Source organism: Ascaphus truei, chromosome 5 (genome assembly GCF_040206685.1).
Source record: "Ascaphus truei isolate aAscTru1 chromosome 5, aAscTru1.hap1, whole genome shotgun sequence".
In the NCBI taxonomy this organism is placed as follows: Eukaryota; Metazoa; Chordata; class Amphibia; order Anura; family Ascaphidae; genus Ascaphus; species Ascaphus truei.
In genome coordinates, this window is record NC_134487.1 from 84,350,121 (window position 1) to 84,363,258 (window position 13,138).

A 13,138-nucleotide genomic window follows, 5' to 3' on the forward strand; every position below is an offset into this window, starting at 1 on the left:
ATGTATGTATGTAACACGGTATGTCGAGCTGTACCTGTTTCTCCCCCACATAGTGTATCTGCTATGTAAGCCCTGTTAAGGTCCAGGCATTAGAAGGTTAATCTGTGGGCCCTTGATTCCCCCTTCTTGCTTCCCCAGAAAGTGAAGGACGGTAGTTGGTGTCTTGTAGCCTGTGTATAGCCCATTGTAGGTGGGTACAGTCTATGAGCCCGCCCCTTCCAGAAGTTTCTAAGGGGAGTAGGCTAAAGTTAGAGAGTCTTCCCCTCAACCTTGAGAGGGAGAGATTGTGTTCCCCTCTGCTCCTGCTGTAGTGAGGAGGTGGAGGAGGGTGCTACTCTACCCTACTAGAAGTAGGTATGGAAGAAGGAAAGGTCTGGCTCTGAACCTGAAAGGGAGTAAGAGGGCTATGAGTCTTCCCCATTGCGGGGCAAGCATGTCATTCTAGGCCGGCCGGCCTAGAGACTATCCAAAGTTAATCTAGTCTGTAACTGTTACATACACCTATAACATATATTATCTCTAACTGTGCATGCAATGTCTTGTATTTAGTGTATACCCTGTTCACTTATGTAACTATGTATTGTAACCATGTATTATTTGTCATCTTAGACTCTATGCCCAGGACAACGAGAGGTAACGAGAGGTAACTCTCAATGTATTACTTCCTGTAAAATATTTTATAAATAAATAAATAGGGCAATTACAACAACAAACATTACCTGCTTGCAAACAGTTTAAAAGAGGCAGCCCTGTAGACTAAATTGGCATCCATAGACACACACTACAGTACCACTCATGAGCAACTCAATTATTTATTTACATATGATTGTGCCCTATTTATGATATTTGCAGTAGAGAAATTAAGACAAGAGCAGAATTTACAATGCATAATTAGTTGCTAAAGCGTGTTTAATTTTTGTAAACCTTGACGACTTTTCATGACAGCAAAAGTCTAATATATCACAAATAATGTTTTCTGTCAAATCCACCATTAGGTAATGATTTAAATGCATTTAAACGCAAGGGTAATGTTAAAAATAATATATCCCAAGAAAAAATATTACTAAACATTACTACAAGGAACCATTTGCATATCCATAACCTAAACAATGATCAAATATTTTTGTAGAAAATGTTATTCATTATTATGCATATAAATGTACTATTAATAAGCTTTATTTGATTAATTATGTCTACTTTCCATTCGGGAGCATGTATACAGACTTCCTATGCCAATTTTTATTTAATGAAATGTAAAGTGGTTGTTTTGTTTTTGAGCAGTTTTTGTCTCAAATGTCAAAACAGCAATCTTGTTAAAGAAATTAAAGCAGACTGTATTGTTAGTGATATGAGTTTAGAATGCTAGAATTAAATCTTTGCTGTGGGTGGTATGTTCATTCTCAGTTTAGCCAGGATTTTTTGCATTACATTTTATAACAAACAAGATTTTTTATTTGTATCTAAATTGTATGTTTAGTTCCTTCTTATAATTGAACCAGTGTTTTAATTTGGTTGTATATTAGTATAGGATATTACTGTACTAGAGATGGGCGGAATAGTCCAAATCCATTTCCTGGAATTTTCCGGATAGTTCAGGCTAAATTACTCGACCCCCCCAAAAACCACCCATGGGTTTGTCATTAAAAAGTTTGAGAGGAATGTTAATAATCTGGACCGATTTCAAAATCCTTTTTTTTTTTTTTTTTTTTTAAATAAAAGGTTTGAAGCAGGGGGTTCTCCGGATCTGAACCCCATTAATTTCATCTACTGGCCACCCTGCTTCCCGTGGTACGCAGCTCAGTAGGGGTGCCGGTATCTGTTCAGTTTCAATGTCCCGGTCACAATAATAATAATAATAACAGTAAAATCTTCTACCTTCAGTTCAATAAAATAAAGAAATGTGTATAATGAAAAATACAATATGTAGCCCCCTGTAAACAGCACAGGCTATACATATCTTTCTCCTACTGTGGTAAGTCCTGTTAAGGGCAGGCGCCAGTAGTAATCATGGGTTCTCCCCTTCACGCCCTGCCCTGAGTGATAGATGCAGGCCCCTGACTCTGCTGCAGGCAAGAGACAGAGGGGAGGTCCTGTTGACATCATAAGGGGTGGCGCTGATCCAATTTAGCAGCCAGCTCCTGTGAGTGTCAGTTAGTCTACTTCTGGGGAGTGAACCTACTCCTAGGAAGTCTGTCCTGGGAGTTGGAGGAGAGAAGTAGATCGAGCTCTATCCTGGGAGCAGGAGAGCTACTAAGAGAACTTTGGCCTATGATAGTCAGCGAGTAAGCAGAGCTCCGGTGGAACCAATACCCCTCGCCCTGATGAGGGGGTGATGGGGAGGATCTACCCCCACCCAGAGGGGGCTCTCTGAGGTGGGCACTGGGGTACTGAGGCCCCTTACAGACCATCCTGCCGGGGTACTTCTTGGAGGAAAGGAGAGGAGAGGCGTGAGGTGATACACCTTGGGATTGTTGTGTGCTACTACTACTGCTGTTGTTGTTGCGGCTGCATGCTGCAGGCTGCCGTGTGCAATAAAGAGAGACATTGCTGATCTTACCAAAAAGACTGTTGTGTGATTCTGGAGTATCCACCCTGGACCAGGGGAAATTCTTCTATACGGGTCCTACCCCATATCCCTGGGAAGGTATAGAGGATGGAGGCGCTGCACCACCACCACTAAGAGAATGAGGCAACTACCCCAGAAGCCTGGTCCTGTGTCCCCAACAACATCGCGGGAAGCTCAGGCTCTCCTGTTACCGGCAGGTATGCACCACTCATACACGTGTAGCCAGCCCTCATACACCCTAGATATAGCATCTGTGTCTGGGGGGGAACAAGGGTTACAAATACAATTGGAGTAAATAAAATACAGCATACTCTTAAATGCAGATGTTTATATGTGGAATTTTTTTTTACTGTTATTATTGTATATGGGTCCCTGTGGCCATCTTTAATGCAATATATGTGGTGTCCTTTATACAGTATTTGACTTCAATTATAAACAAAGACTATTTGCTGGGTAGCTAGAGCGGTGGACCAAGCCACGTTATATATCTGGAATGACTAATAGATAAAGGACCATATTATCCATTATTAAGATATATTTTGAGTGGCCTGAATGTTATTTTGAGTAATTGGTATTCACTATTTGCATGTTTGTGTTTGTGATATAATATTGACACAACACTATTAGGAGAGCCCGTTAACCTACTACATCTGTTCACATAAGCTTATAGGGGTCTATGTTAAAATGGACAAGAAGCAAAAAGTAACACGCAGTGTGTGCTCATTTGCATGTCATTATTCAAAATCCATGGCTGCAGAGGAAGAATTGTAGGCTAAGAGATAATGGCTAAAGACAAGTTTGTGGACTTGTCTGAGACATAAGAATGGACTCACAAGTAGTATTTGTATATGTTGGTTTTGAAATTATTAAAGAAACAATACTGATAAATTTATATGGTCGTTTTAAAGCTGTTAGATGCCATTATCATACTCCACAGGTATTCTCTAATTGGACGAAGCAGATGTACATACTGTATTTCTGGTGAAATCCAGTGTTCTATTTTTACATCTAAAATATCCTATGCAAGTACAATATTGTATTCTGTTGTATAACAATTAGTTTGATTAGAGTACACTTGGAATTGTCATCTTAGGATGCTTTTGTGAAGAGAGCTTTAATTTCTGCTTTTTCATGAAAGCTTTTGCCATTGTGAAACAATAGAACTTTCCCTACCAAATGTTTAGAGTATTATATTTGAAAATGTGTCAAGGGTTGGTATTCGGCTAGAGTGGATCCCAGTGGCAGGAACAGCACGGAGCATGGTAGGGGTCAGAGGCAGGCAGCAGATAGCATAGTCGGGGTCACAAGCAGACGTCAGCAATGAGGAGACAGGAACAGGACAATAGCAATAACACAGCAGTAAACACAAGAATCTAGCAAGAGCTGAGGAACCAGTATAAACAGGCACTGGGAGGAAGGGGAAAGGGAAGTTTACAGAAACAGGAAGGGGAAGTTTATATAGGCGGCTGAGAGGTACAGCACAGGTGCAGAGGTGTCAGGTTACAGGGTCTGGAATGTTCCTTAGCAGAGCAGCAGTAATCCTGGTGGACAAGTCTAGGCACTGCAGGCTAGAACAAGACTTTGAGAAAGCTGCAGGAATCCCGATGGCCAAGTATGGGTACAACAGGCTTAAAACATGACAACAGGGCTGTAAGAGGGACTTAACCCTGTCTAAAGGAGGCTTCAATAGAAAGCCTATAGTGGTCTGAGTAATCCAGCAGGGAGCTAGTTAATGTCAGCAAAAATCGATAAACCAGTCTCCACGTGGCTAATCAGACATACTGTACTGTATTGAAAAGCCTCCTGCTGAAACTGCAGGAGAGGCACTCTTGAGTACAATTACAACTGTGTTGCCAAAAGAGACATTGTCTTGAGCACAGAGCTGTGCTGACATCAAGACACCAGGAACCAGACACCAGACACCAGACTCTAAGACTGCCACAAAGGGCCCCTGTTTACAGGTACCTCTTGGGACTTTGGGGTTGTAGGATGGAAAGACGCTTATCCTCCCAGCCCTGCAGATAAGGACTGGGAAAGGGAGTTAGCCCGAACAGTGGGATAGGATGTTTATTTCTTTGTATATTTCCTTAAGCCTGTATTGTTTAAAATGGTGACTGAATAAATCCATTGTTTAATTTCCCCAAATACATCTCCCTGGTCATACCTCTTCACATGTCTCTATCAAGGGCCTAAAAGCAAAGAACAAAATATATATTTGATTATTTAAAGACGTGTCTTTGCAAAAAGTTGAAAGTTAGACCTCACACATGCATTTCCAGAAAAGAGTCTCACAGTTTTTTGTAGTGAGGGAAGAGGTTCATACTCTAAGTACAGAGTTGGATGTCTCGCCAGAGGTCAGAAGTATCAGGACAGACTTGAAAATCTTCAAGAACGAGGTTCACACTCTCTGCATAGAGCTGGAAGCCTCACACCAGGAGATCAGCAGTCACTGCACAGAACTGGAAATCTCTAAGAAGCAATTTCAGTCACGCGGAGTAACTGGAAGTACGGATTTTGTAGTCTCTCAGAAGGAGCTTCATGCCCTCAAACTAGAAGTCTCACGACAGGATACCTGGCATCTCAAAACAGACGTGCGTAAATGGAAGGAGGACTAGGCGAACCTGAGGGTTATAGAGACTGTGGAAAGAAAGAAAAGAAACCTGACAGAGGAGGTTTTATATCTTGCTAATCAATCCAGTAAAGAAGTTAAAAAGATGCAATAACCAACGCGGAAAGTTGGAAGCACAGTTAGCACTGGAAGAAGCAGAGGGCACTCTTAACCAGGAAAATAGCTAATCCCTGTGTCTGCAATTGTAACTCTCTCAGATCAGAGGAGACTCTGAAAGAAAGAAAAGAAGCATGCTAACCCTCCAGAAATACTGCAGAGCTCTCATCCAAGGAAGGTTGATGAGAGGGAGAGAGAAGGGGATCTGAGCAAATGCTCTGCAGCACTAATCATACAGACTGCCTACAGAGGCACAAGAACTCTCCAGCTGTGTCGCCAGAATAAATCAGCCTGCCTTCTCCAGTTAATATGGAGAATGCAATGACAAACAAAGAAGTATGAACATCTGAAGCAATGTGTAATATTACTCCAATCAAATGTTAGGAAGTGTCTGCAGCAAAGATGCTACAGACAAATGAAGCAAGCTGCTTTTATGATTCAATCCAGATAGATGTTCTACGTCACAACCAAGCAAGCTTTGCATTGCTATAGGCACACCCACAATGCCATCTCAGTGCTACAATTGGCTTTCCACAAAATTCAGGAAAGAATAACCATTTTACGATTGAGAAGCGCAATACAAACCCAGTCATGCTACCGTGCCCACACCGTCCAATCCAGATCGCCCACGATGAAAATAGTTGATATGATTCAGTCTTTAGCTAGAGTGAGACAGAACTGTACCTGTGATCATGCCCCTAAAGATGCAACACTTGCTGTCTATTCATCTTTCCAAGGGAAAAGGCACCCGACTACAGGTTTGCCGACTACAAAAAAGGGAGGCTAGGGGTAACGGTAAGGTGTGAGGAGAACTACAACCAAATTGATGTACTGGATTTTAAGTATCCAGAACCAAACGCAAATCAGCTTTCTACTGATAAGGGGATCATGCTTGTTGCGGATAAGCACGTGATTGGTAAGAAAACTGAAAGAGCTTCAAAACTGTGTTACTATAGCAGAGATACCCACCAGACATCACTTAGAATTTCCCCAACCGATTTCCTGGCTGCTCACTGCTGCTGCGTCCTGTTTCCTGGCACAAGGAGAAGGGCAGAGGAGAAAAGAAAGGGAGAGAGAAGGAGCAACCAGCCAATCCTCCCCCCTGCACCCTCTACCTCAGCCAGCTCCTCCCAGCACTGCTCTCTGTCTTCCTTTCTCCCCCAACACACAAACTCACTCACACATCCCCAGGCCAGGAACATGTCAGCCGGACACCATCACAGCCAGAGCCGAGCCATCCCCACCAGGACCATTCCAATCAGCGACTCCTCGCAGCTACCTCATGATTATTGCACCACCCCCGGGGGCACCCTCTTCTCCACCACCCCTGGAGGTACCCGGATCATATACGATCGCAAGTTTCTGTTGGACCGTCGCAACTCCCCTCTGGCTCAGACCCCTCCCCGCCACCTGCCTGATATTCCAGGCGTGACCAGCCCCAATACAGCTGTAGAGGTAGCCAAAGTAGAAACAAACAACTTAAACAATAATGATAGGAAGACTGCAGTGGTTGATGATTCTCAGTTCGAAATGGACATCTAATCTCCTGGATTATTGGCAAGAGCTCCCGATACTTCTGTGTACCTGACAATAGGATCATTCACGAGAAAAAAATACCATTCTACGGCGCAGTCTTGCGTTAAGAAACCTGCCCTTCCAGGTGCCAAAGGTCAACGCAAATAAGAACCCATTTTTTTTTTTTTTTTAAATTGGTTTCCCACACGGCATATCCCACTCCAGCTAGCACAGTGTGGTGGTGGAGGGACTTGTGACAAATCTCAGTGGCTTGATGTTAGCAAGAGGGGGGAAAATACAGATTGACATTTTGTACTGTAGCTGTCTTTGAAAATATATGTAAATGGTTGGTGGCAGGAATGAAAATGTATACGCCTTCACTGCGTGATTTTCCCTTTTACCCAACCTCATCCTCTTCCCATTTGTTGATTCCACTAAATGTTTGCAACATGGTTGGCAAAGGGCTTAGGTCGCTGTGGACATGCTTATTTGAACACAATGCTTTTGTGTCTCACAAACTACTAAATAAGTCTTGCTGGGTGTTTCTCGGATGCTGGTTCCTCCTCCTGCGCTGCTCCCCTTGGCGCCCTGCTCCAGAGGCTCTCAAATCTAGACACCTGAAAGTCCCAGCACTTCTCCAACCTGAACCTTCCAGACAACCTTCCGGTTGCTCGATTTTTAAGTATATTGTTAAATTCAAAATTGTATCATATGCAAAAATGTATACGGATTGCTTTAAATTAAGATAAATTGTAATTCTTCACGATCAAAAAAAAAAAAGAATTTCCCCAACCATTGAAGAATCAGTCAGCATTAAAAAAATAATACGTCAAGAAAGGGAGGCCCAAGACGATAAGTTCACTGTCTACCAAACAGATATGCCACGGGGGGTCAATCAGAGTGGATAAAAACTCATCCCAGGCTGAACCACCCAAGATTATTGATACTGAACCCAATGCACGTTGTCACCCTAATCTCATTGAAGAAAGGATCGCCCGATGTATGGAAAAACTCGCTACTAAGTGGTTACAAGAAGACTTGGTAAAAGGGAAAGAGGAGCTTGTGCAAAGAGTCCTCCGCAGAAGTGAGAAAGCTAAGCACATCATGGAAAGACTGTGCTTGGGAAAAGTGCTCCTCGAGCGACTAAAATGCACTGATTTAAAGCACCTTCTGGAATAGACACTGGAGAAAGGGCTCAAATCCAGCATGACTGGGGATTCTCTCCCTCCACCCATTAACATTTGATCTGCAGGTATATCTTGAGTGAGAGTGGAGGGATGGGTTTCAGCTGTGGCTAGCCCAAGCTACTCACACACAGGGGAGGTATGTGACAGGGCCTTAACCCCTGTTTAAATAGGGCTCCGAATATTAAACAGGTGAAACTGTACAAGAGACAGAGAGAAGATATCGGAATACGATTATAATATTGTATTACTGTAAGAAGATTGTATTATAATCCAAACTCCTCTTTAAACAGAATGAAACAAAAACCTGTTCTTAAATTCTCCATTAAATACAGCAGATGGTACTGAATTTATTTAATAAATGGTGGGTGGAGTCTTGCAGTGGCTTACATACAGTAGAAAGTTCTTTCTCAACATCATTTTTTGTCACTACACCAGGATGGATGAGCCTGCAGTGAGCAGTGATTTTTGATCCATCTGACATATTCCACAAACTACATGCTGGAAAGTACCACAGATCTTTCCTATTATGTGGGAATGTGCCAGAAGAAGGATTTAAAGAGCCCAAAAAATGTTTTCCCCTCTTGTAAAACAACGGCGGACATTTTTTTCCCTGCACCACATTGTTTGGTGGACAGTTTGCGCTCATGCTGAGCCCCTGCTGCCTCTTTGCGGTCAGTATTTTGTTCCCCTCATTTGGGCATTATTACAAGGAATCTTAGAACCCCCGCAGTGGGTGTTATTTAGATTTTACCTTGTTCCATTCCTGTACTTCACTGTAAGTTTATTGGTTTAGCATCCTCATTATAGGAGTAACCATATGTGTTTTTATATGTATATTTGTTTGGTGTTTGTGTCATTATTGAATTTTATTTGTCCTTTTGTGGTCCTGTGTGACCTTATATTAAATATTGGTACATTTTACTAATCCATGGTGCGCTGGTGTGTTTGTCTCTTTCTTTGTCTTTTTCTATTTTCTTTAGAGAACAGTTGCATAGGGGTGTTACTGTCCAATATTATACGTGCTAAATCCTGTACTAAAGTGGCTAGCGGAGCTTGTAGGATTGGCAAGACAAAGGCTGAGACAAATAATTTGTCATCTTCTTAGAAGAGGAATTTGTTCATGGTAGGCTTAACACTGCATCCAATATTAAATGAAAACATAGTCTAATGAATCTAATGTTCTAGTTGTCCGTATAGGTTTGCTATGTAGACTTAATCTATAATGACACACAATGTTCTCCAGTATGTTGCAGTCTCAAGAAGCACAGGTATTAAAATCAGTGTACGGTAAGTTAAAACACAACTAAAATAAATTCTTGCCAGTAAGGATCTTCTAAATAATCCCATCTTTTTATATACAAAAGTTAGATGCATGCTTCAAAAGTAGCTATACTTTATGCAATAAAGAGGTTATTGTCAACAAGGTGCTAAAAATCAAGAAAATATCTTTATCTAGGGCCTAGATGATTCTTGAACAAAACAATGAAAACAATATTGTATTCTCTTGTGTTGATATTATGCCAATACTTGTGATACTGGGAGTATTGTAATTTTAATCAAATCACTGATTCATTCGCAGATTCATTATCTTCCACCTTTTTGAAGTCAGCATTTTTTCATGTTTACAGAAGCCCCTGAAGGGCTTGCAACATTTTCTTATTTTCTCTTTCAGTGCATACTTAATTACAACATTGTCAACACAAAGGCCATTTATACTGCAACCCTCACTTATGCAGCAGAAGCCTAAGGTTTTTTTTCCTTCATTTAGGTTCCATTTGGAATTCTTTCTAACTCAGATTAGTTTTTTATTAATGTTTACAGTATCTATATGAATCCATCTTCCTTCACTATGCAGTGTTTTTCTATAGTTTTAGGAAAAGAGACCCCAGAGGATGAAAGAAAAATGACCTGTACCTATATAAGTTGAACGAAAGGAAAATAAATGAGATGAGGTTGTACTGTAAGTTGAAGAGACAAGCTAATATGAATGAAGTGAACTTTCAGGCACATTTATTCCTTTAATTCCTCTAACATTTCTTAAATTATGTATTATTATTTTCCATGTTATTGTTAAAAAAAAAATTGAACTATATAGAAGAGTTCTTTTACGTGCATCTACAGATGCAGTGGCCGTTATTTGAACACTTCACGCGTTGTATACCTCAGAATACCAACGTCATGGCGTGTGATTTCTTCCAACCGTACCGCCTTTAGACGCGAGTGCAGAAAATTGCATTTTAGTGTTATGATTTATAAACACCTGAAATTGACACACTAGCACAGTACTGTACAAATTATAATTCATTCATTTCATTGCACACAAAGAAACAGAATCCATGAAATTCAAACAAAGCAACCCCGATAAACACGTGTGCCTGGGGCGATTGGCCACGTTAATGCCGCATGGAGTACAGCGGCGCACACGAAAATGGCTCTGTGATTTGTTTGAATAACGGCCGCTGCATCTGTACTTGATGGTTCAGGAAAGAGAAGTTGCATCTGTGCGCAGGATAGTATGGTTGTACCTGTTGGAGGAATGCTTACAGAGGGCCTATGTTGTAAGAAGCGATAAGCTCCTTATTACCAGCTTCTTGCCAAAAAAGCCTACTGCGATTCAGAAAGCCCAGAGAAGCTGGCAATAAGCGCAAAATCCAGTGTTTTTTTTTTTTTGCTGAAAAAAAATCCGCCGATCACTTGGCGATAGGCCACTTATCGCCACTCATCGCCAGCTTTTACAACTTGCTGTATTCTAGTAGCCCCGATCAGCTTATCTCAGCTGATCGCCGCTGATCGCCGCTGATCGCCGCTCAAGAATGGAAAATTTCTCTCCAAATGGCCTCAGCAAAAAAAGTTGGCAAGAAGATGCGGATGAGCGGCGAGCTGGGACTTAGAAACAATAAGGCCCTTTTCCGCATCGGATTGATGCCGGGTCTCTGGAGATGATATCCATTAATACCAGCACCGGAGACCCCCGGCATGAATCAGATGCAAGAAAAATGCATTTACGTGCAACTTCATTACCCTAGTGGCTAACCGCTAAGGCAATGATGTGGTTAACCATCAGTGCCAGGCTTATTGTGGGTATCAGGGGTGGGTGAAGGTGGTCCCTTGATGGGTGTTTAGGCCTTGCGGGGGGATTGTGGGTGGACTTGACCCCTTCATTACCTTAGTGGTTAATACTGCTAAAGTTATGTATGTACAGTATGTATGTAATGTATGTCTTTATTTATATAGCGCCATTAGGGTACATAGCGCTTCACATTAGTAATACATGTGATAATCATATAAATAACAAATAATAAAAATATCAGATCATGGGAATAAGTGCTACAGTCATAAAAGTAAAATTTCTGAAAAGGAGTCCCTGCTCCGAGGAGCTAACAATCTTATTGGTGATTGGGGTTAACCCCTCCCGCTACCACCCAGTAGGCCTAAACACCCCTCCTTGGGGCTAATACCCCCTTCACCCACCCCCCCCACCCACAATAAAAACAATACACACAACAGCACCACTACCCACCTTTTAGGTCCCTAATAAACCATTACAATATTTAATAAACAACCATACACCACCCACCCCTGTGCTCCCATATAAAAAAATGATTTATTTTGTTACACACAGGATTAATACCCAAGGCTGGTGGGGGGTCCCTGGTGGTCCTGACGGGTTTCTGCAGGCCATACAGTGCACCCTGGGGTGTGCCCACGGGTATCTGGGGGCCTCTGGGTGGTCCCTGCTAGGCTCTGTGGGTCTCCAGATGGTACCTGTGGGTGTCTGTTGGCCCGAATGGGGTCCACGGGTGGTTCCTGCGGGTGTCTGGGAGTCTCCGGGTCATTCCCATGGGTGTCTGGGGACCCTTGGGTGGTTCCCACAGGTGTCTGGGGCCCTCGGGTGGTCCCTGTGGGTCCGCAGGGCCCCCACAGCTGTGGGGCCCCAGTTCTTCCCCGCAGGTATCCCCTGTGGGTCCTCAGGTGGTACCCGTGGGTGTCCGGGGTCCTTGGGTGGGCCCTGTCGGCGTTCAGGAGTCCTCGGGTGGTCCCCGTGCGTCCCCGCAGGCCTGAGGTACCAATCCTGTATTAAAAAAAAAAAAACATGGCTTACATTTAAATAAATACACCCCTTTCCCCCCTAACACATACAGTACAGTAATGGGCAAAATAACTATTATCCAGATATGGATATTAGATTATTTGCCCATTATTAAACACAACATTAGCTTTATTTATAAAGTAAATAAAAACAGTTTTACTTACACCTGGCAATATGATGGGCATCCTCGTCAGCTTACTGCTGGTCCCTGTCCTGTCAGCAAGAATACATAATAAATACATTCTAATGGCCTCTAGCCCCTTACTTACCTTAGTGGTTAATAACGCTATAGTAGTTAAGGGGTTAACCCGCTCTGCACCACTACCCACCCAGGAGGCCTAACTACCCACTCCGGACCCACTATACCCACCCTTCACCCATTCATTGGTACATCATGCCCATATAAAATGGGCATGATTGACCAATATACTAAGAAATGGGGAAGGATTAAAAAATCAGGCCCAAATAAAACACATTAGCCAAATATAAATCATAACATAGACAAATAAAAAACATTACACAGCAAAATAAAACACATCACATAGCAAAATAAAACACAGCACATAGCACAGGCCTGCACAACAGGTATGACTGAGCCACTAATTGAGCCAGCTGTGCTGAAGTAGGGATATTCTGAAAACCTGGCCTGTTTGCGACCCTCGAGGATTGGAGTTGTGCATGCCTGACATAGCATAATAAAACACACGACATAGCAAAATAAAACACATCACATAGCCAATTAAATAGATAACAAATGCCAATAAAACAATTGAATGGCACAGTGGGTAAATGATGCCCATATAATCTGTGTATCATTTAATACTATACCAGTCAATGGTCAAAATAAAAGAAACAATCACAAACAAGATACAATGTATCCAAACAATCAGAAATTAAAAACAAATAAAGAAGTAAACAGATCTAAATTACCACCAATAAATTAATCCAATCAAAAATAAATTCCACAATTCTCAATTAAAGCACAAAAACAAACCATGATCAAATAAATGAAAGCTCAAAGTAACCACAATCACACAAAATCTATCCACCAAAAA

At 42.0% G+C, this 13,138-nt stretch overlaps 1 pseudogene; it reads left to right on the top strand.

The window, feature by feature from the left end:
- The first annotated feature begins 6,451 nt into the window (after positions 1-6,451).
- LOC142494400 (eukaryotic translation initiation factor 4E-binding protein 2 pseudogene) lies at positions 6,452-6,875 on the top strand (annotated as a pseudogene).
- The last annotated feature ends 6,263 nt before the right edge of the window (positions 6,876-13,138 follow it).